This window comes from Pseudophryne corroboree, unplaced genomic scaffold (assembly GCF_028390025.1).
Source record: "Pseudophryne corroboree isolate aPseCor3 unplaced genomic scaffold, aPseCor3.hap2 scaffold_581, whole genome shotgun sequence".
NCBI lineage: Eukaryota > Metazoa > Chordata > Amphibia > Anura > Myobatrachidae > Pseudophryne > Pseudophryne corroboree.
Genome location: NW_026970180.1, coordinates 229,393 through 255,815, shown reverse-complemented (window position 1 = coordinate 255,815; position 26,423 = coordinate 229,393). Strand labels below are relative to the sequence as shown.

Genomic DNA, 26,423 nt, shown 5'->3' with positions numbered 1-26,423 from the left:
TTAGTTAGTCTATGTTATATTGGTAGTGTATGACTTGTATTGTATTATTCTTTTGCAAGTATAACATTCATATAAGGCGTTAGACCCTAAGCCCGGCATTTGTGTATTTCTTATGGTGTTAAGTATTCTCAGGTCTGTCGGAGACGCTCGAACAGCTTTAAGTTAATAAGGTTACATTGTGTTGCATCTACACCCCACCATTACACTAAGGTTTTTCCTGTATAATACATTGTTCATGGTTTACATGTAAAGGTTTAACATTGTGAGCGTCTGCGCCGCTGGTGATCTCCTCGTGGTCCCGAGCGTACGCTACGCTAAGCGATTGTTACGCAACGTGCGTACCCTTACGGTACTCCAGACGTCAATAGCGTACAGTGTTCTTAGGCCTCTTAAAGGGTTTTAAGTAAGATAAATATTTAGCTTTATCAATTGGCGGCTCGTCCGTCCTTCACATATCTGCACTAGGTAATTTCAGCAGACATTATCCATCAGCAAAGGGCGGGAGGTCATATTCCTCGTAGTGCTGTCTGGATAAGCGTCTGCTTCGCTTAGTAAAGGGTGCTGAGGGAATCCGGAACCGGAGGTAAGAACAACACGCTAGTGTCTTTTAAAACTGTTTATTTCTGTCTTGCGTACGCACGCACATATCTGCATTTCTTTTCATTTTCGTGTATTTTCATATATCACTCTTCTGTTTGCCATTTTATAATTGATAAACGTGCTAAGAGAGATTTGCCGCTATTTCATAGTTAAAGAGTAAAAGTAATACATTAAGGTGTAAATTGAAAAGCACGCACGCAGCTCTACCTAAAGATACAAGGAGAGATTGGTGTGGTGTTCGGTAGATGATCGAGGATCATCTACATTGATAAACGTGTAAAATTGTGTTACGGTGGATATTTGCTTTGTGTACACGTGTCTCTAACAAAGGGTGAGACTCGTGTACGCAACTCAAAGGCCGACGCACGCAGCGTATATTACGCAACGGAGCGTCCGGGTACGCCCACGTAACTCAAATCACACGCTAGTGTTATTGTAACAGGCGAAAAGGTGGCAACGCGATAAATAGCGCAAATCTATTTTAGTGTCCGAAATTTAGATTAACAGATCCTTCTCCAAATTTACAACACATCTGGTCTAAAGGAAAGAAAATTTCTGCGCAGAAATAGAAATAGAAACAAAAGTGTACATGTGGTGAGTGAGTGTTTGCATATATAAGTTTATACAATTTTTTGAGGTTAAACCACAAGAAGTCGAGTTCTCGCAGGGTACATACATGTAAGTGACGTGCATGGTGGCAAGGGAGGCATCCTTTGTTAAACATAAAATCTGAGCATTAGAGTATAGCAGACCAGGAGGTCTATTGTAGCACAGACCAGGAGGTCCGGAATTGACCAGGAGGTCCAGGTACAGCAGACAAGGAAGTCCGCTATAAATAGAGAAAAGAGCACAACCCAGGGGGTTGGTGCAGAACCCATATAGGCCATTAAAGCTCATGCTGAAGGAATTCGCAGCCGCAATTTTCGATTCCACTGGTCGCTCTGCACATAAGATTAGTTGCTTATGTGCAGACTGATTGTACCGCACGTAATTGTGTGCATTAGTTAATCTGACCAGTACCATTTGTGTACAAAAAGGGTCATAAACACTATTTGTACATTCTGACGTGATTTGTGTAATTTTTTATTTTCTGAAGGGAAGTTCGCTGGTCACTCAGGAATTATCCAACAACCAACAGTTACTGGAAAGGGTTAATGCTCTGCGGATCACACTCACATGTTCCAGTAAACGAAGGTTCATAGGGGCCCTGGGTCGAGTACGCCAGCACTAGGGCAGTGTGTAGGTCGTATTGGTCGGCTTGGGCGAGTGAGTGGGGTACTCGGTAAACCGCCACCGTCAGCCTATCTTGAACATTTTGGTTTTTGTAAGGGTTCGCTGAAGACCCTGATTGAAGGTCAGAGGTGGTGAAAGCAACACCTACAGGTATGGGGGCCAATTGTTCAGGTAGGGGGCGATCAACCTCGGTTCGGGTTGATTCAGTAAACAGACCAATCGGGTCGGCAAGGTACGTAATGTGTGAAAAATACGGTTCACACACAGAGGTTTTATGTGATGAATGGGAGAGAATGACGGTACATGATGGGGAGAAGTTCCCAAGAGTAGGCAGCTTTAGCCCAGAAGTGTTACAAAATCTAAGGAGGAGGATATGTCTCATTAAATCAACAAAGAGACGGATTAAACATTATGATTATTTGCAGTTATGGCAACAGGAGGGTGAAATACAGAGAGGATTGGCTCAGGCGGCGGGATCTAACCCTATCAGGAAACTGATAGCTACGGCACCGCCGCCACCATACATATCAGGAGAGAAATCGGTTGCGGAGAATGACGCATTAGGGTGTAACAAACAAACACTTAGCAACTGTGTAAATGTTAATAAGTTAACCAATGCAAGTATTAACCCGTGCAAGTTGTACCCTGTTTTGAACTTTCCCCAGGAGTGTGATCAAGAGGACGAATCGGCAACAATATCGGCGCTCTCTCTAGCAGCCACCATATCAGAAACAACAGTAGGCACGGCCCAACCCTTAAGATTAGTAACAAAGGCCCCTAGCGGAGGGACAGGTGAGGTCGTATCAACAGGTAAGTACGGCACCATACACTATGCTGAAACCATTTCACCACAGGCTGTAGAATCTACACAGAATGATGTTATTAAACTTGCTCCCGTTAGGGTAATAGCAGTTCCAAATGGGAAAACGGACACTACAGGAGTCACTCCTATCAGGAACATTGCCATGTACAGCCCGTTTTCCCGAATGGAATTAAGAACCATAGTGTCTGAATTCCCTGACCCTAGGAAAGACTTAGTTGCTAGCCAGAAATACATCAGAGACCTAGGGAACACTTTAGAGCCCAATAACAAAGACTGGCAGGTATTGCTGAGGGCTTGTTTACCCTCCAATGTCGACTCGGCTCAATTTTTAGCTGACTGTGGATTGGATCAGGATGTACCTCTTACAGATGTGTACAACAAAGACAATGTAAAAAGGATAAGTTTACAGTTAAAGGAGTATTTTCCAGCTGTAGTTAAATGGAACAAGATTTTCTCCATTAAACAAAAGGAGTCAGAAACAGCTGCAGAGTATTTTCACAGGGCATTACTAGATATGGCAAAATACACAGGCATAGAGGACATTAAAACAAACATAAACCATCGAGAAGTAGCAGTATCTGTACTAATGGATGGTTTAAAAGAGGCATTAAAGACAAGGGTACAGACCACGCAACCATGTTGGCGAGGTCTGTCGGTGGCTACTTTGAGAGAGGCAGCTGTGGATCACGATCGGAATATCACCAGACACAGGGAATTACAAGGTGATAAGTTAATGGCCGTAAGTATACAGGCCCTGACCACAAGGCAGCCTTTGTATAAATCACCAAACCCTGTGGGTAAGTCGAATGTGGTAACCTGTTATTTCTGTCATAGAGAGGGACACTTTGCACGAGACTGTAAATCGAGAAACATACAAAAGTCTTATCAACCCCCTAGACAACGACACGACACACGACATTGGGAGCAGGGTCCGCAGAAACGGAGTTATGAGCCACATGCAGGGGAAACAAAAAGATACCCCCCGAACAGAGACTGGCAAGCCTCTGGCAGTTCCCAGTTAACCCCTTCACAAGTAGTTGCTGCCAGCGGGATTCAGGGAGGTCACCATACCCAATAGGGGTGTGGCCATACCTGTAATCTGCAGCCAGTAAAATTGATTGCAAGTCTTGGTAGTGAACCCGAAATTGCAATTGATGTAGCTGGTAAAACATTAAACTTTCTTGTAGATACGGGGGCGGCCAAATCAGTGATAAATTCGACAGTGGGCATGAGAACCACTGGTAAGACAATTCCAGCCATGGGAGTAACGGGAGTAGTCCAGCATTACCCTGTTAGCAAACCAGCCGAGATTACAATAGGGCCTTTACATACCAAGCATTCCTTTTTGCTGGCTGCATCGGCACCGACAAATCTCTTGGGAAGAGACTTATTGTGTAAAATGGGGTGCGTCATTTATTGTACTCCTGAAGGTGTATTCTTGGACATACCTGAGAATCACGCTCAGGAAGTGCGAGACATGTTAGACTCCCCATCAAAATTAATGTCACATACCATTATGACAAATAGGACTCCATCCCAAGTAGAAGAAATGACATCCCAGATACCAGAGTCACTGTGGACTAAAGACGGACAAGACACTGGATTGATGGCAAACGTAGCTCCAGTAGTTGTGCAAGTAAAAGAAGGTAGGATAGCTCCAAAAATCCCACAATACCCTCTGAAGCCAGAGGTGGAGTTAGGAGTATACCCAGTAATAGAGCGCTTGCTACAACAGGGCATCCTGGTAAGAACATCCAGCACAGCCAATAGTCCCATCTTCCCTGTGAAAAAGAGTGGGGGGAGGGGTTACAGGCTAGTGCAGGATTTAAGGGGGATTAACAAAATAGTTGAGAGTCAGTTCCCCGTAGTGCCAAATCCAGCTGTCATCCTTATGCAAATCCCTCCCACTGCGAAATTTTTCACTGTTATTGACCTCTGCTCCGCTTTCTTTTCGGTACCTCTGCACCCTGACAGCCAATATTTGTTTGCATTTACATACAGAGGAGTCCAATACACATGGACTCGATTACCACAAGGTTTCATAGACAGTCCAAGTATATTTTCCCAGGCTTTGCATGATTGTTTACAGTATTTCCAACCAGAGAGTGGATCAATATTGATACAGTACGTGGATGATTTACTACTGTGTTCAGATTCATTGGAAGCATCCCTGAAGGATACGAAACAGCTCCTGTTTCATCTTTCAGACACAGGACACAAGGTTTCCAAAGACAAGTTGCAATTATGCCAAACTAAAGTAAAATATTTGGGACACTGTCTAACACAAGGACTGAGACACCTGACCGCTGATAGAATTCAAGCAATTAGAGACATGACTCTGACTCAAACCCAGCAACAGATCAGAACATTTTTAGGAATGTGTGGGTATTGCCGTAACTGGATCCCAGGATTTTCCATTCTAGCATTACCTTTGCAGGAGATGGTCTCCTCAAACAAGCCTGATCGGATTTCGCACACAGACGAGTCCGAGATGGCATTTGAGAGACTTAAACAGTGCCTAACGCAGGCACCAGCATTAGGTATGCCAGACTATGGGAAACCCTTTGAGCTGTACGGAACAGAAAGTGCTGGTTGCGCAGCAGGCGTCCTAACCCAAAAGCACGGTGATGCCAGCAGGCCGGTAGCATACTACAGCGCTCAGCTAGATACGGTAGCGCGATCCCTCCCCACATGCTTGCGAAGCGTTGCTGCGATAGCATTGCTAGTAACGAAAAGCGAAGATGTAGTGCTAGGTCACAACCTCACAATTCATACACCACATGCAGTGTCAGCCTTGCTAAATTCTGCCCAAACCAGACATGTCTCATCAGCGCGGTTTACAAGATGGGAATTGGCACTAATGGCCCCCGTAAACATCACCATAAGGAGATGCAGTGCATTAAATCCTGCAACATATCTCCCAGGTGTGCCTGGACAGGCACAAAGGGTGGAGGATGAGAGTGGTGGGGAAGGAGAATTTAATACAAAGGAGGACACACATGATTGTATGGAATATTTGACCCAAAATTTTACCGCAAGGCCTGACATCAGTGACAACCCACTGGAAGATGTAGATCTTACCTTCTACACGGATGGTAGTTGTCACAGACAGTCGGACTCGGGAGACTTGTGTACTGGATACGCAGTCGTAGATGATCAAGGCACCATAGAAGCAGAACCGCTAGGCCCACCTCACTCAGCCCAGGTTGCTGAACTGGTCGCCCTAACCAGAGCATGTGAACTGGCTAAGGGCAAATCAGCCAATATCTACACCGACTCTAGATACGCATTCGGGGTAGTCCATGATTTCGGAGCCCTATGGCGCCTCAGAAATTTCATGACGGCAGCTGGTACACCGGTAGCGCATGCAGCTCACATCAAAAGGCTTCTAGCAGCGATACAGGAACCCGACAGAGTGGCTGTTATCAAGTGTAAAGCACACACATATAGCCAGGACCCAGTATCACTTGGTAACAGCCGAGCAGACGAAGCTGCTAAGTTAGCAGCTGGTACCCCCAGACAGACAGACACCACACAACTGATGGTATTTAATACCATCAACACACAGAAGTTGTGTGAGATGCAAAATTTGTATTCCACACAGGAAAAGGCAGTCTGGAAGGCAAAAGGATATGGCCAGGAGTCCTCAGGACTCTGGACGGATGGACAGGGTAAACCAGTGGCCCCCAGAGCATATCTTCCATGTTTAGCTGAGGCAGCACACGGGCTGACTCATCTGGGCAAGGAGGTAATGTGCAAGTTGGTAAGAGCATATTGGTGCGCCCCAGGATTTTCATCTCATGCAGGTAAGAGAGCAATGTCATGCCTTACCTGTTTGAGGAAGAACATCGGAAAGGCAATACCAACAGAACCATCTCATATCCCACCTACAGGCGGCCCTTTTCAGGTAATACAGATTGACTTTATTCAATTACCCCCTTGTCGAAATTTGAAATATGTACTTGTTTGTATAGATGTATTCTCAAATTGGGTTGAAGCATTTCCTGCGGCCACAAATACCACTATGTTTACTGCTAAGAAAATTGTGCAGGAATTTGTGTGTAGATATGGTATCCCTAGAATAATCGAAAGTGATAGGGGTACCCATTTTACAGGTGATGTCTTTCAAGGAATGTGTAAGTTGATGGGAATTGATAGTAAGCTGCACACTCCATACCGTCCACAGGCGAGTGCGAAGGTGGAAAGAGTGAACAGCACTATTAAAAATAAACTGAGCAAAGTTATGGCAGAAACAGGATTGGCATGGCCAGAAGCTTTACCCATAGTACTGTACAGCATCAGAACCACTCCCAGGTCCCCTCTTAATCTGTCTCCCTTTGAAATCTTGTTTGGTCGACAACCGCATGTTATGATTAACCCTCAGGATGATTTGAAGTGTAACAATGAAGTGACTGTAAAGTACCTGATTAACATGAGTAAACAGCTAAGGAATCAAAATGATAATTTGAAGTTATTGATTCCTGATTTACCAGATAGTAATTGTCATGACATTGAACCTGGGGATTATGTAATGATACGGAATTTTCTACGCTCAGGTTGCCTTATTGACAGATGGGAAGGACCATACCAAGTCTTATTGACTAGCACTACAGCATTGAAGGTTGTCCAGAGAGAGACTTGGGTTCATTCGTCCCATTGTAAGAAGGTTGCTGATCCAGAGAGGTCCCGTGATAAGGAACAGACGGTAGAGGAAGTTGTATCACTGGAGTGTCTGTTCCAGGAGGACTGAGGCGGCACCTGAGCATTGAAAATCACAAGATCAAAAGCAGTTGTCGATTCCCTGTTCCCTTTTATTGTTTTTCTCCACTTCCCATCCCCTCTCCCTCAAATTATTTTTCCCCCTTCTCATTCTTCTTCGTTTCCTCCTATAAGATGGACTTGCCCAAAGAGACTGTGATCCGGATTTTCCTGTTGACCATGATGTTGACCAGAGCAGTCTGTTCCGGCGAGAGTACCATGGAGGTCGAGAAAGGTTCTGGAATGGGTTCTGATGACAAAGATGGAGGCGTAGTTTTCCAAGAACAACTTAACCAACAAGTAAAGGCGAGTATCAGAAAACGATCCGATAGCATTGACAATAGAAGGAATTGTGAAGGATTGTTAGCTGAAGAAAACTGTATCTGTAGGCTCTGTGACAATGTAGTTGAGGATGGGTGCATCAAGAAATGCCAATCCAGTTTTAATATCCACATGGACCGGCAGCCCTTGAGTGACTATCACTCCTTAGTGGGTAGTGTGTTAAATCAAACAGATTGTTGGGTATGCTCTCAAGTACCTCAAGGTCATAGCAAATCAGGACTAGTACCATTTCCTTTAATGGTAGGGGAGGTACTTGAGCTAAAGGGTGGGGGACCGGTGGACAGGAGGTTTAATATCTCCAGTCCTCCTAGTTTGAAGCTCCACCAATATCATGTGGATAGATCCCTAATATGTTTTAACATTTCCAATCCCCGAAAGCCGGGAAATTGGGAAGTGTCATGGAGTAACCAAACCATGACCTTTTCATATAGAGCAGATAGAATGCCGACAGATACAGAGCTTATACGCCACATAGCCAGTAGAGAAAAATCTTTCCGATATAGGTATACCCTAGGAAGTAGGATTACGAGAGTTGGAGAGGTATCACCAGGATACTGTGCACATATCGTACAAACTGATACGTGTACCAGACAGATGGGAGAATTAGGGTTAGGAGATTTCACATGGAAGATGTGTAATATGGTTATGTCCTACTCCGTCCCATATGTTCTCCCCGATGATGCCTATTTCATATGCGGGAGGAAGGCGTATAAGTGGCTTGCCCCAAACTCTGAAGGATTGTGTTATATTGGAAAAGTACTGCCTGAAGTAATGACTGTATCACATGCCAAAATGAAAGATATACACCGTGGTGCCCAAGCTCCTTATACTCATACTCATTACGAGCACATAGTTAAACGGCACCTGATAGAAAGAACAGAGCATCCGGCCTCTGACATGATCCATGAATCCACCGGGATTCAGGTTCTACTCGCGTTAGACATCACTCGCACCGCCAGAGGAGTGTTGAATTATAAATACATATCTGCGCTTGCAAATTTGTTAGACAATATCACAGAAATGTATGATGACACTTTTAGGTATACTGGAAGAGAGCTTCAAGCTTATAAAACAGAACTGGTTCAGCATAGAATGGTTCTTAATTATCTCACAGCAGTAACAGGTGGATATTGTATCACACTGGCAACGCAGTACGGCGTGAAATGCTGCACATATATAACGAATAGTACCGAGGATCCGGTCGAGGTCATAGACCAAAAGATGGACGATATTCTCCAATTAAAGTGGGAATTTCGCAGGAGACACAATCTCACCCTTGCTGCTGTGGGTAATGAGCTGACTGGTTGGGTGTCATGGTTGAACCCGTGAAATTGGTTCTCTGGTTTAGGAGAATGGGCTCAAGGAGTCATAATGGATGTAGGGAAGTTTCTTCTATGTATCTTAGGTGTTGTCATAACGATTGGCTTGACATTTAGATGCAGTCAGGCTTTAATGAAGTGCAAACGTAGTACCAGGGTAATGAGTCTAAGGAGTGAGGAAATTGTAATTCCAATGGATTTGATTTATGACCCAACTGTAGAAACAATGATGTGATGAAAATGCGATTATACGGTCCGTTTCTTTCACCTGTTTTTCCGGTTTTTCCAAGGTAAAAAGACCCACTTTTTGACGAGGAATTTGATGACCCTGTATACAGACAACTGATGGATTAAAGAAGAAGTTTTGACAACCTTATACACAGATATTTGATGAACTATGCCATAGACCCCCAGTTTCCCTAGAAATTTTAAAATTACGCTAGCCCAACACTTTTGTAAGTCTATGGACATTGACAAAGCTTTTTGCCCACACCTTTTGACAAAAGCCCAAAGAAGACTGCATTCAACAGACACCGAACAAGACTTCAACCGACAAATGTTCATTAACCTGACATAGAATACCACTGCATTTACCATAATTGTGTCTTATCTTCATCTCTACAACCTTCAGGTAATTACACACATAGGGGTAAATTTACTAAGGTCCCGATTTTGACCAAGATGCCGTTTTTTTATCAAAGTGTCATCTCGGTAATTTACTAAGCAATAATCACGGCAGTGATGAGGGCATTTGTAATTTTTTGGAAGTCCAACAAAAAAAATACAAATGAATACACCATCGGTCAAAACGCGGCTGTTTAAGTATGAATCTCGGTAATTTACTAAGAAGTGCAAAGCAAAAAAAAAACAAACACTGCCGTGAAAAATTACAACTCGTAAAAAAGTGCTAAAAAAAAACAGACCTGCTTTTTTAATCCGTGATTGTATAGGCATGCACGGATCCTTGAGATCCGTGCATGTATATCAGTGGGAAGGGGTTGGAAAGTGGTTATTTTCTTAAAAAAAATTGCGTGGGGTCCCCCCTCCTAAGCATAACCAGCCTCGGGCTCTTTGAGCCGATCCTGGTTGCAGAAATATGGGGGAAAAATTGACAGGGGTTCCCCCATATTTAAGCAACCAGCATCGGGCTCTGCGCCTGGTCCTGGTTCCAAAAATACGGGGGACAAAAAGAGTAGGGGTCCCCCGTATTTTTAAAACCAGCACCGGGCTCCACTAGCTGGACAGATAATGCCACAGCCGGGGGTCACTTTGATATAGTGCCCTGCGGCCGTGGAATCAAAAATCCAACTAGTCACCCCTGGCCGGGGTACCCTGGGGGAGTGGGGACCCCTTCAATCATTGGGTCCCCCCCAGCCACCCAAGGGCCAGGGGTGAAGCCCGAGGCTGTCCCCCCCCATCCAATGGGCTGCGGATGGGGGGGCTGATAGCCTTTTGTGATAATGAAAAGATATTGTTTTTAGTAGCAGTACTACAAGGTCCAGCAAGCCTCCCCCGCATGCTGGTACTTGGAGAACCACAAGTACCAGCATGCGGCGGAAAAACGGGCCCACTGGTACCTGTAGTACTACTACTAAAAAAATACCCAAAAAAAGACAAGACACACACACCGTGAAAGTAAAGATTTATTACATACATGCACACAAACATACATACATACTTACCTTATGTTCACACGAGGGTCTGTCCTCTTCTCCAGTAGAATCCAAGGGGTACCTGTTGAATAAATTCTACTCACCAGATCCCGGGTCCCAGGGTCCTCGGGGCAACCATTTGTAATCCAGGTACTTGCATAAAATAACAAAACGGAAAGCCGAGCCACGAACTGAAAGGGGCCCCATGTTTTCACATGGGACTCCTTTCCCCGAATGCCTGAAACCCACTCTGACTTCTGTCTAAGTGGGTTTCTTCAGCCAATCAGGGAGCGCCACGTTGTAGCACACTCCTGATCGGCTGTGTGCTCCTGTACTGAGTGACAGGCGGCACACAGCAGTGTTACAATGTAGCGCCTATGCGCTCCAGTGTAACCAATGGTGGGAACTTTCTGCTCAGCGGTGATGTCACTTTAGGTCAACCGCAGGGCAGAAAGTTCCCACCATTGGTTACAATGTAGCGCATAGGCGCTACATTGTAACACTGCCGTGTGCCGCCTGTCACTCAGTACAGGAGCACACAGCCGATCAGGAGAGTGCTACAACGTGGCGCTCCCTGATTGGCTGAAGAAACCCACTATGACAGAAGTCAGAGTGGGTTTCAGGCATTCGGGGAAAGGAGTCCCATGTGAAAACATGGGGCCCCTTTCAGTTCGTGGCTCGGCTTTCCGTTTTGTTATTTTATGCAAGTACCTGGATTACAAATGGTTGCCCCGAGGACCCTGGGACCCGGGATCTGGTGAGTAGAATTTATTCAACAGGTACCCCTTGGATTCTACTGGAGAAGAGGACAGACCCTCGTGTGAACATAAGGTAAGTATGTATGTATGTTTGTGTGCATGTATGTAATAAATCTTTACTTTCACGGTGTGTGTGTCTTGTCTTTTTTTGGGTATTTTTTTTAGTAGTAGTACTACAGGTACCAGCGGGCCCGTTTTTCCGCCGCATGCTGGTACTTGTGGTTCTCCAAGTACCAGCATGCGGGGGAGGCTTGCTGGGCCTTGTAGTACTGCTACTAAAAACAATATCTTTTCATTATCACAAAAGGCTATCAGCCCCCCCATCCGCAGCCCATTGGATGGGGGGGACAGCCTCGGGCTTTACCCCTGGCCCTTGGGTGGCTGGGGGGGGGACCCCTTGATTGAAGGGGTCCCCACTCCCCCAGGGTACCCCGGCCAGGGGTGACTAGTTGGATTTTTGATGCCACGGCCGCAGGGCACTATATAAAAGTGACCCCCGGCTGTGGCATTATCTGTCCAGCTAGTGGAGCCCGGTGCTGGTTTTAAAAATACGGGGGACCCCTACTCTTTTTGTCCCCCGTATTTTTGGAACCAGGACCAGGCGCAGAGCCCGATGCTGGTTGCTTAAATATGGGGGAACCCCTGTCAATTTTTTCCCCATATTTCTGCAACCAGGATCGGCTCAAAGAGCCCGAGGCTGGTTATGCTTAGGAGAGGGGACCCCACGCAATTTTTTTTTTGGATTTTACAGTGTTTAATTTAAAAAAAAAAAAAAATGAACCCCAGCACGGATCACACAGATCCGGCCGAGATTCATTGTAAAAAAGTCGGCAGTGTTTTGCTAATCACTGCCGTAAAAATAAAAAAAAAAACACGAATGACATCGACATCGGAACAAAAGAAAAACCCGAATACGACAGCTTAGTAAATCCGTCGTAACAAATTTAAAAAGTTGCAGTTTTACACTTTCGATGTCATTCGTGATTGAACTTTGACCTGAAACGGGAAAACACGAATCTTAGTAAATTTACCCCATAGTCGATAGGGAATACCCGCACAGATATCAGCATTCACATATTCCCCCATTCATGTATCATCAACTAAAATGTGCTCCCCCATTTTGTTACAACCACAGCCGAAAAGAGCTCGGTAAAGTTTGACAGCCCATCCACAGACCCGTACCACGGGATAAGAAGGAATTCAAATGTATACTTCGCAATACCTCGAAGCTTGATTTAAAACACGTACGGCACGATGATACATGACCCCCCAAACATGGATTCATACACACATGCTTCTGCTATCTCAATAGGTCATACCCTTTTCCTACCTTCTCCTCTCCTCCCTTACCCAATCATAGAAATGTATTTACACTTGATATATATTTTTCTCGTTTTGAAATGTTTTAGGAAGTGGCAGTTATTGTTGACTGCCAAAGGGTGGACTGTCAAAGTCAGAAAAATATCACTATGCACACTGCCATATCTGCACCTCATGCGAGCTCCCGCTGCGCGTGCAAGAGCTCTCCCGTGCGTGCGCATACTCGCAGTCGCGTGCACCCGCAGGCGCACGATATGCGGATTTACGGTAGAGTTTGTATGCGTCTAGCGGGCGACTCAATCGATATATATTTTAACCATATAATGTATTTTGTAGATTATGGTCCCTTTGATAGAATCTGAAAGTTTAGTTAATATAGCATGTTCATGGACAGAGAGATCCCTCTTTGTTTGATACGAAGGGTCAGACATGAGTCATACAGTGGTGTTTAGTATCCATCGGAAGAGTATTTAATTAGCAATATTCCGGTGTTGGTTTGAAGCAAATTAATCGCTCGTGCGAATAGTTATGGACATAAGAAGTTTATGTACTTTTACTATTATTTGCACTTACTTATCCATGCGGCGGGAAACCTAGTTTCCCACCCACCTGAGCAGTTGGAAATAGTCACAGCCCACCTGTATGAATCAACCTATAACCTTTTGTTATAATGCGAAGACGAATTCCTGTGTCCAATGAACAATGAGATTGTAGGGACCATTGAATTGTATTGTGTGTGTGGGGCATAAATAGACAAGCCGATCATATCCAGCTCTCACTCTTCAGCGGTTCTCATTGCTGATAATCGGGAGCTGGATATCCAGAGGCGCATGCGATCGTTCCCCTTGTGCGTAAGTTTTTCTCCGCAATCATATTGTATTTATTGGTATTGTGGGCCATATCTCTCTCTCTCTCCTCTCCTCTTTCTCTCATTTTTTTCCTTAAACGTACTTGTATTGTATTGTATTTCCTGTGTAGTTATCTGGTTAGTTAGTCTATGTTATATTGGTAGTGTATGATTTGTATTGTATTATTCTTTTGCAAGTATAACATTCATATAAGGCGTTAGACCCTAAGCCCGGCATTTGTGTATTTCTTATGGTGTTAAGTATTCTCAGGTCTGTCGGAGACGCTCGAACAGCTTTAAGTTAATAAGGTTACATTGTGTTGCATCTACACCCCACTATTACACTAAGGTTTTTCCTGTATAATACATTGTTCATGGTTTACATGTAAAGGTTTAACATTGTGAGCGTCTGCGCCGCTGGTGATCTCCTCGTGGTCCCGAGCGTACGCTACGCTAAGCGATTGCTACGCAACGTGCGTACCCTTACGGTACTCCATACGTCAATAGCGTACAGTGTTCTTAGGCCTCTTAAAGGGTTTTAAGTAAGATAAATATTTAGCTTTATCAAAACCTTTTAGGGTAACATAAATCCATGCCACTACTAAAGCATTTCTTGTGGCGCAGGGGAAACATCAAATGCACTCTATGCAGCTAGTCCCATGTTCGAATCCAACCCGCTCAGCTTAACATCCATATTATTTATTTACTTTTAATGGGATCATTCTATCAATTCACTTTTACCTTTAATTTTTGTTAATATTATTTCTATATTTCATTATTTTAACCCCTGGAATAATTACATTGCTGTTTAAACAACAAAAAGAATTGAAGAAAAAATAAATATTAAACAGAGAATTTAAGGATTCGAAGATTTAAATATTTAAAGATTTTAAAATTTAAAACAGGGAGGGGGGGAGGGAGGGGGGCCTTTTGGGAGAAGGAGGGGGGGAAAATAAAAATAGAAAAAAAAAATATATATATAGAACCAAGAGAAAGTGTAAAAAGAGGATGGAGGAAGAAATCTGATGTTCATCATTACTAGTGGATTTTACTAAAGAACTTTAAAGGAACACACACAACAGGATTATACAGTTTCATCCTAAGAGGAAAGCTGTTTCCAAAATAGCTACTTCTAATAATTTTGTTTATTTATTAAACATACAATAAATGGATATTAAATAAATAATATATTAGGTAAATCAATAGATAAAATCTTCAGAGACTGCCAATGTTGTTCAGTTCGATGCTCTCATTCAGCCCATCAGGTGTAAGGGTACCCAAAGAAAAAATCCAAAATGCCTCCCTTGTCAAGTAAAGGAGATTCAACTGAGGCAGCACAAGGGAACTCTCATCTGGGGACAACAACTGCAGGGAGAACACATATTTTCAGATGAACATGGGAGGGCAGAAGGCTGCCTAATACTGAAGCACCCCCAAACAACAAACCAAATGCAACAACTAGTACAAGCATTCCTGGGGGAAGGCCTGCAGCAGATGGATTTGCATATGGTGATGTCATCCAAGCAGTGGGTCAAAGTTGGCTTCAACCCTCGTCTGCATATGAAAAGAGAAAAGGGGCGTGCAGGGCATGGCGGCCTTTTGCGGCGCTTGGATGACCCCTAATTCACATTAAACACCTCCACCCTACTTCGGTGTGGGGCTCATGTTGGCTATGCCCCAGCCCCTGAAGCATTCAAGCTGATTACTTGCAGCAGCTAGGCACTGTAATAGCTCCAGAGCTGCTCTGTAAGGCAACTAAAAGGGTGTGGGCCCTGCAGCACTACCTGTAGTTCGCATTGTGCGTTGGAAGGCACAAAGTAAGCAGACGGGAGAAGTCAAGATAGTGCGCAAGGGCATAGAAGGGAGTGGCTCAAGAAAAGAGAAGTGTAAACAGACAGCAAACTAGGCTGGAGAGAGACATGAGACAAAGAGATCTGAATTATACGAGAGCCGACCAGGGGAAACACAAATTATGCAGTCAAGTTTCCCACATTTGGGGATATCGCAGGAGCAGCACACCCAGAGTGCAATTGGTGAGCCTTGCCCTGGGAGAAGCACCTTCATGATCATAGTATCTCACCTAGCAGGTAAGTAGGAGTTGGGCTAGAGCTGGGGAGGGTCGCTGCTCGGGCACCCCCCTGTCAAGTGAAGGAGATCCAACTGAGGCAGCACAAGGGAACTCTCGAAAGAAGAACAAGGCTAGAGGAAGATCTGAGACAAAGAAATCTGACTTTTACCAGAGCTGACCAGAGGAAAGCACAAACACAGTCCCCCACTACCACAAATAATGCTGTCAAGTTTACCACATTTGGGGAAATAACAGGGGTCAGCATACCCAGAATGCAATGAATGAACCTCACCCTGGGAGAACAATCTTCATGACCATGGTATCTCCTATGCAAAATAAGTATGATTTGGGATAGGGCTGGAGAGGGCCGCTGCTCAGGCACATCTCTGTCAAGTAAAGGAGATTCAACTGAGGCAGCACAAGGGAACTCTCATCTGGGGACAACAACTGCAGGAGGTACACATATTTTCAGATGAACATGGGAGGGCAGAAGGCTGCCTAATACTGAAGCACCCCCAAACAACAAACCAAATGCAACAACTAGTGCAAGCATTCCTGGGGGAAGGCCTGCAGCAGATGGATTTGCATATGGTGATGTCATCCAAGCAGTGGGTCAAAGTTGGCTTCAACACTCATCAGCATATGAATAGAGAAGAGGGGCGTGCAGGGCATGGCGGCCTTTTGCGGCGCTTGGATGACCCCTAGTTCGCATTAAACACCCCCACCCTCCTTCGGTGTGGGGCTCATGTTGGCTATGCCCCAGCCCCTGAAGCATTCAAGCTGATTTCTTGCAGCAGCTGGGCACTGTAACAGCTCCAGAGCTGCTCTGTAAGGCAAGTAAAAGGGTGTGGGCACTGCAGCACTACCTGTAGTTCGCATTGTGCGTTGGAAGGCACAAAGTAAGCAGACGGGAGAAGTCAGGATAGTGCGCAAGGGCATAGAAGGGAGCGGCTCAAGAAAAGAGAAGTGGAAACAGACAGCAAACTAGGCTGGAGAGAGACCTGAGACAAAGACATCTGAATTATACGAGAGCCGACCAGGGGAAACACAAATTATGCAGTCAAGTTTCCCACATTTGGGGAAATCACAGGGGCAGCACACCCAGAGTGCGATGGGTGAGCCTTGCCCTGGGAGAAGCACCTACATGATCATAGTATCTCACCTGGCAGGTAAGTAGGAGTTGGGCTAGAGCTGGGGAGGGTCGCTGCTCGGGCACCCCCCTGTCAAGTGAAGGAGATCCAACTGAGGCAGCACAAGGGAACTCTCGAAAGAAGAACAAGGCTAGAGGAAGATCTGAGACAAAGAAATCTGACTTTTACCAGAGCTGACCAGAGGAAAGCACAAACACAGCCCCCCACTACCATCAATAATGCAGTCGAGTTTCCAACATTTGGGGAAATCACAGGGGTCAGCATACCCAGAATGCAATGAATGAACCTCACCCTGGGAGAACAATCTTCATGACCATGGTATCTCCTATGCAAAATAAGTATGATTTGGGATAGGGCTGGGGAGGGCCGCTGCTCATGCACATCTCTGTCAAGTAAAGGCGATTCAACTGAGGCAGCACAAGGGAACTCTAATCTTGGGACAACAACTGCAGGGAGAACACATATTTTCAGATGAACATGGGAGGGCAGAAGGCTGACTAATACTGAAGCACCCCCAAACAACAAACCAAATGCAACAACTAGTGCAAGCATTCCTGGGGAAGGCCTGCAGCAGATGGATTTGCATATGGTGATGTCATCCAAGCAGTGGGTCAAAGTTGGTTTCAACCCTCGTCTGCATATGAAAAGAAAAAAGGGATGTGCAGGGAATGGCGGCCTTTTGCGGCGCTTGGATGACCCCTAATTCGCATTAAACACCTCCACCCTCCTTCGGTGTGGGGCTCATGTTGGCTATGCCCCAGCCCCTGAAGCATTCAAGCTGATTTCTTGCAGCAGCTGGGCACTGTAACAGCTCCAGAGCTGCTCTGTAAAGCATGTAAAAGGGTGTGGGCCCTGCAGCACTACCTGTAATTTGCATTGTGCGTTGGAAGGCACAAAGTAAGCAGACAGGAGAGGTCAGAATAGTGCGCAAGGGCATAGAAGGGAGCGGCTCAAGAAAAGAGAAGTGGAAACAGACAGCAAACTAGGCTGGAGAGAGACCTGAGACAAAGAGATCTGAATTATACGAGAGCCGACCAGGGGAAACACAAATTATGCTGTCAAGTTTCCCACATTTGGGGAAATCACAGGGGCAGCACACCCAGAGTGCAATGGGTGAGCCTTGCTCTGGGAGAAGCACCTACATGATCATAGTATCTCACCTGGCAGGTAAGTAGGAGTTGGGCTAGAGCTGGGGAGGGTCGCTGCTCGGGCACCCCCCTGTCAAGTGAAGGAGATCCAACTGAGGCAGCACAAGGGAACTCTCGAAAGAAGAACAAGGCTAGAGGAAGATCTGAGACAAAGAAATCGGACTTTTACCAGAGCTGACCAGAGGAAAGCACAAACACAGTCCCCCACTACCACAAATAATGCAGTCAAGTTTCCCACATTTGGGGAAATCACAGGGGTCAGCATACCCAGAATGCAATGAATGAACCTCAACCTGGGAGAACAATCTTCATGACCATGGTATCTCCTATGCAAAATAAGTATGATTTGGGATAGAGCTGGGGAGGGCCGCTGCTCAGGCACATCTCTGTCAAGTAAAGGAGATTCAACTGAGGCAGCACAAGGGAACTCTCATCTGGGGACAACAACTGCAGGGAGAACACATATTTTCAGATGAACATGGGAGGGCAGAAGGCTCCCTAATACTGAAGCACCCCCAAACAACAAACCAAATGCAACAACTAGTGCAAGCATTCCTGGGGGAAGGCCTGCAGCAGATGGATTTGCATATGGTGATGTCATCCAAGCAGTGGGTCAAAGTTGGCTTCAACCCTCGTCTGCATATGAAAAGAAAAAAGGGATGTGCAGGGCATGGCGGCCTTTTGCGGCGCTTGGATGACCCCTAATTCACATTAAACACCTCCACCCTCCTTCGGTGTGGGGCTCATGTTGGCTATGCCCCAGCCCCTGAAGCATTCAAGCTGATTTCTTGCAGCAGCTGGGCACTGTAACAGCTCCAGAGCTGCTCTGTAAAGCATGTAAAAGGGTGTGGGCCCTGCAGCACTACCTGTAGTTTGCATTGACGTTGGAAGGCACAAAGTAAGCAGACAGGAGAGGTCATAATAGTGTGCAAGGGCATAGAAGGGAGCGGCTCAAGAAAAGAGAAGTGGAAACAGACAGCAAACTAGGCTGGAGAGAGACCTGAGACAAAGCGATCTAAATTATACGAGAGCCGACCAGGGGAAACACAAATTATGCAGTCAAGTTTTCCACATTTGGGGAAATCGCAAGAGCAGCACACCCAGAGTGCAATGGGTGAGCCTTGCCCTGGGAGAAGCACCTTCATGATCATAGTATCTCACCTGGCAGGTAAGTAGGAGTTGGGCTAGAGCTGGGTAGGGTCGCTGCTCGGGCACTTCCCTGTCAAGTGAAGGAGATCCAACTGAGTCAGCACAAGGGAACTCTCGAAAGAAGAACAAGGCTAGAGGAAGATCTGAGACAAATAAATCTGACTTTTACCAGAGCTGACCAGAGGAAAGCACAAACACAGTCCCCCACTACCACAAATAATGAAGTCGAGTTTCCCACATTTGGGGAAATCACAGGGGTCAGCATACCCAGAATGCAATGAATGAACCTCACCCTGGGATAACAGTCTTCATTACCATGATATCTCCTATGCAAAATAAGTATGCTTTGGGATAGGGCTGGGGAGGGCCGCTGCTCAGGCACATCTCTGTCAAGTAAAGGAGATTCAACTGAGGCAGCACAAGGGAACTCTCATCTGGGGACAACAACTGCAGGGAGAACACATATTTTCAGATGAACATGGGAGGGCAGAAGGCTGCCTAATACTGAAGCACCCCCAAACAACAAACCAAATGCAACAACTAGTACAAGCATTCCTGGGGGAAGGTCTGCAGAAGACGGATTTGCATACAGTGATGTCATCCAAGCAGTGGGCCAAAGTTAGCTGGAACCCTCATCTGCATATGGAAAGAGAAAAGGGGTATGCAGGGAATGGCGGCCATTTGCGGCGCTTGGATGACCCTTAGTTCGCATTAAACACCCCCACCCTCCTTCGGTGTGGGGCTCATGTTGGCAATGCCCCAGCCCCTGAAGCATTCAAGCTGATTTCTTGCAGCAGCTTGGCACTGTAACAGCTCCAGAGCTGCTCTGTAATGCAAGTAAAAGTTTGTGGGCCCTGCAGCACTACCTGTAGTTTGCATTGTGCATTGGAAGGCACAAAGTAAGCAGACAGGAGGAGAAGTCAGGATAGTGCACAAGGGTATAGAAGGGAGGGGCTCAAAAAAAAAGAAGTGGAAACAGACTGCAAACTAGGCTGGAGAGAGACCTGAGACAAAGAGATCTGAATTATATGAAAGCCGACCAGTGGAAACACAAATTATGCAGTCAAGTTTCCCACATTTGGGGAAATCACAGGGGCAGCACACCCAGAGAGCAATGGGTAAGCCTTGCCCTGGGAGAAGCACCTTCATGATCATAGTATCTCACCTGGCAGGTAAGTAGGAGTTGGGCTAGAGCTGGGGAGGGTCGCTGCTTGGGCACCCCCCTGTCAAGTAAAGGAGATCCAACTGAGGCAGCACAAGGGAACTCTCGAAAGAAGAACAAGGCTAGAGGAAGATCTGAGACAAAGAAATCTGACTTTTACCAGAGCTGACCAGAGGAAAGCACAAACACAGTCCCCCACTACCACAAATAATGCAGTCAAGTTTCCCACATTTGGGGAAATCACAGGGGTCAGCATACCAAGAATGCAATGAATGAACCTCAACCTGGGAGAACAATCTTCATGACCATGGTATCTCCTATGCAAAATAAGTATGATTTGGGATAGGGCTGGGGAGGGCCGCTGCTCAGGCACATCTCTGTCAAGTAAAGAAGATTCCACTGAGGCAGCACAAGGGAACTCTCATTCGGCGGACAACAACTGCAGGTAGAACACATATTTTCAGATGAACATGGGAGGGCAGAAGGCTGCCTAATACTGAAGCACCCCCAAACAACAAACCAAATGCAACAACTAGTGCAAGCATTCCTGGGGGAAGACCTGCAGCAGATGGATTTGCATATGGTGATGTCATCCAAGCAGTGGGTCAAAGTTGGCTTCAACCCTCGTCTGCATATGAAAAGAGAAAAGGGGCGTGCAGGGCATGGCGGCCTTTTGCGGCGCTTGGATGACCCCTAGTTCGCATTAAACACCTCCACCCTCCTTCGGTGTGGGGCTCATGTTGGCTATGCCCCAGCCCCTGAAGCATTCAAGCTGATTTCTTGCAGAAGCTGGGCACTGTAACAGCTCCAGAGCTGCTCTGTATGGCAAGTAAAAGGGTGTGGGCCCTGCAGCACTACCTGTAGTTCGCATTGTGCGTTGGAAGGCACAAAGTAAGCAGATGGGAGAAGTCAGGATAGTGCGCAAGGGCATAGAAGGGAGCGGCTCAAGAAAAGAGAAGTGGAAACAGACAGCAAACTAGGCTGGAGAGCTCTTCTGTCTATATTTTGCAAACCTGCTCTTGTCCTCTCCAGCTGCTCCATGTAGATTTGATGTCTGGAAAGGTGCATAACCCACTGACAAGCAGGCACACTCCTGCATGAGTTTTCTCTCTCACTAGCTGGATGATACACAATCATTTGCATGTGCTCCACCTCCGACACACCACCCACCCAACCACCCAGTGACCAGAGCCACCCACAAGCCAACTGGCTCCGTGATTTAATTTGCACAGTGTAGTCATCCAGGCAGCATGTCCTTCTCAATGGAAGGATCTCTGGTTCCATGGAATCTTCCACATTGGAATGCTGCGGAATAAAAAGGATTTAAATATTCAGCTTGCTAGCATTCAATGTACCTGCGGCTTGGCTTTAGCACATTGGTCTTCATCCTGTGGCCCTCCAGCTGCTGTGAAACTACACATCCCAGCATGCCCTGCCACATTTTTGCTATTAAGGTATGCTAAAACTGAGGCAGGGCATGCTGGGATATGTAGTTCCACAGCAGCTGGAGGGTCGCAGGTTGAAGACCCATGTTCTAGCATGCCTGTTCTATGATGCATGTACCGTGATGTCACAATCAGCTTGGAATGGGGTGTCTAGCAGGCATTTGCTGACAGACACTTGAGGGAGACACACATCAGGAGATGCAGCATATCGGAGGTCTTCGATGCCTTTCCAGCAAATGCACACCACCTGCTGCTGATCTGGACACAAAACAATGCCCACAATCGAAGTCCCAAAATGCTCAACTACAGGATTCATGTAAGTAGTGAATTTAGGAATGAATTTAGAAGTAGGAAATTAAGTTAGTTCACAAGTACATTCAAATTCAGATCTAAAGTCTAGGTAGGCCTCACGTCCTGGCAGCCCCCAGCACTTAAAAATGCCTTGATTAGAGGTAGAGAATTAAATGTAGATAAAAAGTAGACACAAAATAAGACTCCACAGAGCAGTTATCAGGTGTCTTTATCAATTGTTGCATTTAAAAAATCAAGCAATTAGGGAACACAATGTTGCAACAATGTAACCCTATTTGCAAAATAGTACTAAATAAGTTTGTCGATGTAAGACATTTGCAAAGGCGCATCCAAAACACGCTGGAAAATGCAACTGAATCTGTTTTTGGAGGCTAGAATAGGAAATGTGCATCGGTCCTACAAGTACTGAAAGCTCTTCTACCATCTCCCTTTTCTGAAAAGCCATTTAATATATGGTTCCCAGATAGGGGACATATCAGATATTGCCTTTCAAAAGCAGCAAATATCATACCACTTCTATTGCCATCAAAGATAAACATTGATTGTTTTCAGATATTGGATTGAAAAAGCAGTCTTTATTGACATAAAGAAGCAAAAAAACATACATAAACATTACACACATAAGTACTGTGTTGCAGCACAGATAAAACACAATACAAATGCTGTCGGTATAGTACAGTTCAAGAACTACAGCACAGGCCAGCCTACACTATAAATCATGAACTGCACTATACATTTAAACAATACAATAATACAACAGTTAATAAGGCTATGGGTGTGGAGTGTAAGAGGGTGAGGGAATCACAAGCCCGAAGCTTTATTGAAAGACAGACACATATAAAGGGAGGATTAATAAATAGAAAGATATCCTTTACTATAGAATGTAGTCCAATCCGGTCTTTCAACTCTTCCACAACTTAAAAACGGATAGTGTTCCCAAGCCTTCCATCCTGGAATATCTTCAGTCTCTCGCCAATGAAGAAAACAATCCCTCCAGCAGACTCTTCAACCACGATACAAGATCACAGCCAAAAGGGCGAGAAGCAACTACACTTGCGTTTAACCAAAATAGCTAAAACTTAGTGGAGGAAAGTGCAGTGCACCAAAACATAAGCTGACACAATCATGGAGAATGCGCCAGCATATATGCTCTTCTATCTATATTTTGCAAACCTGCTCTTGTCCCCTCCAGCTGCTCCATGTAGATTTGACGTCTGGCAAGGTGCATAACCCACTGACAAGCAGGCACACTCCTGCATGAGTTTTCACTCTCACTAGCTGGATGATACACATTCATTTGCATGTGCTCCACCTCCGACACACCGCCCACCCAACCACCCAGTCACCAGAGCCACCCACAAGCCAACTGGCTTCGTGACTTAATTTGCACAGTGCAGTCATCCAGGCAGCATGTCCTTCTCAATGGAATAATCTCTGGTTCCATGGAATCTTCCGCATTGGAATGCTGCGGAACAAAAAGGATTTAAACATTCAGCTTGCTAGCATTCAATGTACCTGCGGCTTGGCTCTAGCACATGGGTCTTCATCCTGTGGCCCTCCAGCTGCTGTGAAACTACACATCCCAGCATGCCCTGCCACAGTTTTGCTATTAAGGTATGCTAAAACTGAGGCAGGGCATGCTGGGATGTGTAGTTCCACAGCAGCTGGAGGGTCGCAGGTTGAAGACCCATGTTCTAGCATGCCTGTTCTATTATGCATGTTCCGTGATGTCACAATCAGCTTGGAATGGGGTATCTAGCAGGCATTTGCTGACAGCCACTTGAGGTAGACACACATCAGGAGATGCAGCATATCGGAGGTCTTCGATGCCTTTCCAGCAAATGCACACCACCTGCTGCTGATCTGGACACAAAACAATGCCCACAATTGAAGTCCCAAAATGCCCAACTACAGGATTCATGTAAGTAGTGAATTTAGGAATGAATTTAGAAGTAGGAAATTAAGTTAGTTCACAAGTACATTCAAATTCAGATCTAAAGTCTAGGTAGGCCTCACGTCCTGGCAGCCCCCAGCATTTAAAAATGCCTTGATTAGAGGTAGGGAATTAAATGTAGATAAGAAGTAGACGCAAAATAAGACTCCACAGAGCAGTTATCAGGTGTCTTTATCAATTGTTGCATTTAAAAAATCAAGCAATTAGGGAACACAATGTTGCAACAATGTAACCCTATTTGCAAAATAGTACTAAATAAGTTTGTCGATGTAAGACATTTGCAAAGGCGCATTTAAAACACACTGGAAAATGCAACTGAATCTGTTTTTGGAGGCTAGAATAGGAAATGTGCATCGGTCCAACAAGTACTGAAAGCTCTTCTACCATCTTCCTTTTCTGAAAAGCCATTTAATATATGGTTCCCAGATAGGGGACATATCAGATATTGCCTTTCAAAAGCAGCAAATATCATACCACTTCTATTGCCATCAAAGATAAACATTGATTGTTTTCAGATATTGGATTGAAAAAGCAGTCTTTATTGACATAAAGAAGCAAAAAAACATACATAAACATTACACACATAAGTACTGTGTTGCAGCACAGCCAAAACACAATACAAATGCTGTCGGTATAGTACAGTTCAAGAACTACAGCACAGGCCAGCCTACACTATAAATCATGAACTGCACTATACATTTAAACTATACAATAATACAACAGTTAATAAGGCTATGTGTGTGGAGTGTAAGAGGGTGAGGGAATCACAAGACCGAAGCTTTATTGTAACACAGTCACATATAAGGGGAGGGGCAATAAATAGAAAGGTATCCTTTACTATAGAATGTAGTCCAATCCGACCTCTGTGCTCTTCCACAACTGAAAAACGGATAGTGTTCCCAAGCCTTCCATCCTGGAATATTTTTGGTCTTTCGCCAATGAAGAAAACAATCCCTCCCTCCAGCAGACCCTTCAACCACGATACAAGATCACAGCCAAAAGGCCGAGAAGCAACTACACTTGAGCTTAACAAAAATGGCTAAAACTTAGTGGAGGAAAGTGCAGTGCACCAAAACATAAGCTGACACAATCATGGAGAATGTGCCAGCATATATGCTCTTCTATCTATATTTTGCAAACCTGCTCTTGTCCCCTCCAGCTGCTCTATGTAGATTTGACGTCTGGCAAGGTGCATAACCCACTGACAAGCAGGCACACTCCTGCATGAGTTTTCTCTCTCACTAGCTGGATGATACACAATCATTTGCATGTGCTCCACCTCCGACACACCACCCACCCAACCACCCAGTCACCAGAGCCACCCACAAACCAACTGGCTCCGTGATTTAATTTGCACAGTGTAGTCATCCAGGCAGCATGTCCTTCTCAATGGAATAATCTCTGGTTCCATGGAATCTTCCACATTGGAATGCTGCGGAACAAAAAGGATTTAAATATTCAGCTTGCTAGCATTCAATGTACCTGCGGCTTGGCTCTAGCACATGGGTCTTCATCCTGTGGCCCTCCAGCTGCTGTGAAACTACTCATCCCAGCATGCCCTGCCACAGTTTTGCTATTAAGGTATGCTAAAACTGAGGCAGGGCATGCTGGGATGTGCAGTTCCACAGCAGCTGGAGGGTCGCAGGTTGAAGACCCATGTTCTAGCATGCCTGTTCTATGATGCATGTACCGTGATGTCACAATCAGCTTGGAATGGGGTGTCTAGCAGGCATTTGCTGACAGACACTTGAGGGAGACACACATCAGGAGATGCAGCATATCGGAGGTCTTCGATGCCTTTCCAGCAAATGCACACCACCTGCTGCTGGTCTGGACACAAAACAATGCCCACCATCGAAGTCCCAAAATGCCCAACTACAGGATTCATGTAAGTAGTGAATTTAGGAATGAATTTAGAAGTAGGAAATTAAGTTAGTTCACAAGTACATTCAAATTCAGATCTAAAGTCTAGGTAGGCCTCACGTCCTGGCAGCCCCCAGCATTTAAAAATGCCTTGATTAGAGGTAGAGAATTAAATGTAGATAAGAAGTAGACACAAAATAAGACTCCACAGAGCAGTTATCAGGTGTCTTTATCAATTGTTGCATTTAAAAAATCAAGCAATTAGGGAACACAATGTTGCCACAATGTAACCCTATTTGCAAAATAGTACTAAATAAGTTTGTCGATGTAAGACATTTGCAAAGGCGCATCCAAAACACGCTGGAAAATGCAACTGAATCTGTTTTTGGAGGCTAGAATAGGAAATGAGCATCGGTCCTACAAGTACTGAAAGCTCTTCTCCCATCTCCCTTTTCTGAAAAGCCATTTAATATATGGTTCCCAGATAGGGGACATATCAGATATTGCCTTTCAAAAGCA

General features: G+C 45.2%; 9 non-coding genes and 1 pseudogene across 9 annotated transcripts; all 10 read right to left on the bottom strand.

The window, feature by feature from the left end:
* Nucleotides 1-15,584: 15,584 nt before the first annotated feature.
* LOC135034368 (U1 spliceosomal RNA) lies at nt 15,585-15,747 on the bottom strand. The gene has a single exon (XR_010229612.1). It is a non-coding gene; the product is annotated as a U1 spliceosomal RNA (small nuclear RNA).
* A 152-nt stretch (nt 15,748-15,899) lies between these two features.
* LOC135034404 (U1 spliceosomal RNA) lies at nt 15,900-16,063 on the bottom strand. The gene has a single exon (XR_010229642.1). It is a non-coding gene; the product is annotated as a U1 spliceosomal RNA (small nuclear RNA).
* A 671-nt stretch (nt 16,064-16,734) lies between these two features.
* On the bottom strand, nt 16,735-16,897 carry LOC135034357 (U1 spliceosomal RNA). Its single transcript, XR_010229601.1, has one exon. It is a non-coding gene; the product is annotated as a U1 spliceosomal RNA (small nuclear RNA).
* A 152-nt stretch (nt 16,898-17,049) lies between these two features.
* Nucleotides 17,050-17,213, bottom strand: LOC135034409 (U1 spliceosomal RNA). Its single transcript, XR_010229647.1, has one exon. It is a non-coding gene; the product is annotated as a U1 spliceosomal RNA (small nuclear RNA).
* Nucleotides 17,214-17,883: 670 nt separating this feature from the next.
* On the bottom strand, nt 17,884-18,046 carry LOC135034371 (U1 spliceosomal RNA). The gene has a single exon (XR_010229614.1). It is a non-coding gene; the product is annotated as a U1 spliceosomal RNA (small nuclear RNA).
* Nucleotides 18,047-18,198: 152 nt separating this feature from the next.
* LOC135034397 (U1 spliceosomal RNA) lies at nt 18,199-18,362 on the bottom strand. The gene has a single exon (XR_010229636.1). It is a non-coding gene; the product is annotated as a U1 spliceosomal RNA (small nuclear RNA).
* Nucleotides 18,363-19,053: 691 nt separating this feature from the next.
* On the bottom strand, nt 19,054-19,195 carry LOC135034344 (U1 spliceosomal RNA; annotated as a pseudogene).
* Nucleotides 19,196-19,347: 152 nt separating this feature from the next.
* Nucleotides 19,348-19,511, bottom strand: LOC135034337 (U1 spliceosomal RNA). The gene has a single exon (XR_010229582.1). It is a non-coding gene; the product is annotated as a U1 spliceosomal RNA (small nuclear RNA).
* Nucleotides 19,512-20,185: 674 nt separating this feature from the next.
* On the bottom strand, nt 20,186-20,348 carry LOC135034350 (U1 spliceosomal RNA). Its single transcript, XR_010229594.1, has one exon. It is a non-coding gene; the product is annotated as a U1 spliceosomal RNA (small nuclear RNA).
* Nucleotides 20,349-20,500: 152 nt separating this feature from the next.
* LOC135034411 (U1 spliceosomal RNA) lies at nt 20,501-20,664 on the bottom strand. Its single transcript, XR_010229649.1, has one exon. It is a non-coding gene; the product is annotated as a U1 spliceosomal RNA (small nuclear RNA).
* Between the last annotated feature and the right edge of the window lie 5,759 nt (nt 20,665-26,423).